This window comes from Lemur catta, chromosome 13, assembly GCF_020740605.2.
Source record: "Lemur catta isolate mLemCat1 chromosome 13, mLemCat1.pri, whole genome shotgun sequence".
Classification (NCBI taxonomy): Eukaryota; Metazoa; Chordata; class Mammalia; order Primates; family Lemuridae; genus Lemur; species Lemur catta.
The window spans coordinates 7,002,487-7,006,398 of NC_059140.1; positions in this window are offsets into that span (position 1 = coordinate 7,002,487).

A 3,912-nucleotide genomic window follows, 5' to 3' on the forward strand; every position below is an offset into this window, starting at 1 on the left:
AAATATGCAGAGTCTATATGAGCTACAAATAAAGAATTCCTGAAATATATGAATAAAGACTTAAACAAATGGAAAACTACATATTATTGTTGGAAAGAAAAACTCAATAATATAAACAAGTCATTTATCCATAAGCTAACTTCAACATTGTATTTGATGTCATAATAGATTCTGTCAGGTTTTTTTAAAGCTAGCAATGATTTTGCAAAGTGTACATGGAAGAACAAACGTATAAGAATTACCAAAATCCCTGAGAAATAAGCACGATGAGGATGTCTGATGCTATGATAAATTAAAACACAGTAATATATTATACAATTAAAGTAGTGTGGTGTTGATGAAAAAATAGGCAGACAGATCAGGATAGTAGAAATTTCAGAAATCTGTCAAAGTGCATAACAGAAGATAAGATATACAATAAAAACTTCAGAGGAGGAAACGTAATTAATATTTGGTGTTTGGTAAGTGCATACTCCTAAAATGATGAAAATGGATTCATTGTTTACAGACCATAGTAAGATAAATGACAAAGGAGAAATGTAAATGGTAAAAAAATTGAAAGCATAAAAATAGTAGAAGAAAACATTGGTAAATATTTTTACAAGCTGTGATTAAAAATCTGGCGTATTACTCAAACCAAGAGATGTTAATAAAAGAAAAGGTTGATAAAGTACACAATATAAAACCAGAATATGGTGAATGTTAGGAAGCCCCATAAGTAAAAAGGAAAATGCCAAATGGGACTGCTATTTGTGACTTATATAATATTAATATAACAAAGAGGGCTGGGTGTGGTGGCTCACGCCTGTAATCCTAGCACTCTTGGGAGGCCGAGGCTGGCAGATTGTTTGAGCTCAGGAGTTCGAGACCAGCCTCAGCAAGAGTGAGACCCTACTAAAAAAAATTGAAAGAAATTAGCTGGACAACTAAAAATATATATGAAAAATTAGCCGGGCATGGTGTCCCATGCATGTAGTCCCAGTTACTTGGGAGGCTGAGGCAGGATGATTGCTTGAGCCCAGGAGTTTGAGGTTGCTATGAGATAGGCTGACCCCAGGGCACTCTAGCCAGGGTGACAGAGTAAGACTGTGTCTCAAAAAATATATATATAACAAAGAGAAGCCCACATCTGTGTTCATTCTAGAAAATAAGAAAGGTCTCTAAACATACGGTTTCATGGCATAAGAGCAAAGGAGGCAATGTGAAGTGCCCCTCACCAACCTAAGATGAGAGAATTTGAGCTCAAAAACAGATTTATATGGTAGTATATGAAATTCCAGGAAAAACAAAAAAGTTAGAAAAATGTAACTCATACGTTTTCTTTGCTGGGGCCACACCATCATTATTATGACAATTGATAAAAGTATCAAGCTTTTACCCTTACTTTCCTGATAGGCTAGTTTTTTTTTTTCTCTTTTTTTGAGACAGTGTCTTGCTCTGTTGCCAGGCTAGGGTGCAGTGGCAGATCCTACTTCCTCAGCCTCTCATACAGCAGGGACTATAGGCACACACGGCCATGCCTGGCTATTTTTAAAAAAAAACTTTGTAGAGACAGAATCTTGCAATGTTGCTCAGGTTGGTCTTGAACTCCTGGCCTCAAGTGATCCTCCTGCCTCAGCTTCCAGAAGGGTTAGCATAACAGATGCGAGCCACTGTTCCTGGCCCTGACAATCTAGTTTTTAATGTAATGAAGATCTCATGAGAAAATGCAATTCTTAATAGAATGATAAGAACTCATACATGCAGAGGATATAATAGAATTAGAAAGCTGCTTTTTGGCAACCCTTGGCAAAATAAGTGACGTTAGAAAAATACTAATCAATAAATGCTAAACAATTATATGAAACAAACAGGCAGACATTTCTTGGACCCATTGATCAACCTTAATATAAATAAAAGTCAAAAAGCAGGTATGCATTCAAATGTGCTTTCTGAATCCAGATATGCTGGAAGCCTAAAATAAAGGGTAAGTTTGAAAGACTTAGTACCAAAATAAAAAAATACTTCGCTAATACTATTTTTTTTTTTTTCTTGTGAGACAGAGTCTGGCTCTGTTGCCCAGGCTAGAGTGAGTGCCATGGCGTCAGCCTAGCTCACAGCAACCTCAGACTCCTAGGCTTAAGCGATCCTACTGCCTCAGCCTCCCAAGTAGCTGGGACTACAGGAATGTGCCACCATGCCCAGCTAATTTTTTCTATATATATTTTTAGTCGTCCATATCATTTCTATTTTTAGTAGAGGCGGGGTCTCGCCCTTGCTCAGGCTGGTCTCAAAATCCTGACCTCCAGGGATCCACCCGCCTCGGCCTCCCAGAGTGCTGGGATTACAGGCGTGAGCCACCGCGCCCGTCCCATTAATACTATTTTGATCACCTATACAAACAATAATATTTTGGATATATTAGGTTAAATAAATTATTACAATCAATTCCATGTATTTGTTTTTTCTTTTATGTTGCTATGGAAACTTTAAAATGACACACGTGGCTCATACTTTATAATAGGCATTGCCGCCTGAGGGATCACCTCCCTTTTTAAAACTCAGGCCGCCTCTTCAAAAGTCCAGAGGCCATGAGGTTAGAAAACCTGAAATTTAAAAATAATTTTCTATTGTTTTCAATTTCAAATATTATATATATTAGCCATATGTGGATCTAACCTTCTATAAAACCTTAAATGCGAATGTTTTCCAGGAAGCGCCAGGTCCCAGAGCAAAGAGGAAGCGCTGGTGGCAGCCATGAATGTGTGGGATCCCGTCACCTACCCCTCGGGGCCCAAAGGGGTGGGGCTTGAGGCCCTATCCAATCGGGGGCACCACTGTGGCAACAGTCCAATCAGGTGCCAGCGGAAGAGGCGGGGTCTCCGACTATCTCCGGGGCCTTTGGCGCCAACCTCAAAGCTCCCTTTGTGTTCACTTGTCAGTCGCCATTGCTGAGTCTGGGGGGTCTGGGTGGCTCTGCCACAGGCTTTGTCCTGCTGCGACCTGCAGGTCCTGGGAGATCTGCGTGTGGGATGGCAGGGCAGGCCCGAGGCCAGGAACTGGTGAGTGCGTGGGCCGCGTGTTTTGAGGGGGGTGGAGCGTCGTGGGAACCCGCAGATACTGGCTGTGGTGGATCCGCGCCTCCCCGGCGCTCGGCCGCGTTGTCTGTGGATCCGAGTCCCCAGTGGTACAGCTTGGCCTTCAGTCCCCTTCAGCCGCAGTGTAGGGCTGGGCTGTTCTGGCAGCCAGGAGCGCGGGCGTCCTGGCGTATCCTCAGAGGCATGTTTGGCACAGCCAGAGCCCTGTCCGGGCAGCTCTGAGCCCGCAGCCCCGCGTCTTCCCCAGACGGTGCTGTGAGGACAGGTAGGTCATCGGGGGAGGAATCTCGCTGTGTGTGTGGGACTCTGCGTGGGAGGAGCGCGGTGGTCCGAGGGGTCCCCAGTCCTCTCTCCTGTTAAAACATTAAAGAGTTTATTAGCACAAACAGTAATTTATGGATCCGGAAGCACCCAGCCATGGTTTGTCGTTTGGAGTCCAGCGGACGGGCTTGAAAGAAAGACTTTAAAAGGTGTATAAAGAAGCTGTCAATGGAAAAAAGTCAAACTCTGTAAAATAATTTTAAAGAGATTTATTCTGAGCCAAATTTGAGGACCATGACCCGGAGCCATGCCCAAGAAGCCTTGAGCGAGTGGACTCGCTGTGGCTGGGTTACAGTTTGGTTTTATACATTTCAGGGACACAGGGGTTACAGACAAAGACATAAATCAACATGTGTGAGGCACACATTGGTTTGGCTGAAAAGGTGGGCCATCTCAAAGCGGGGGCTTACAGGTTAAAGGTGGGTTTGAAGGTTCGTTGGCTTATAATTGGTTGAAGACATGAAGCTTTGTCTAAAGGCTCGGAATGTTTCAACATTAGGAACTGTTTATCAGA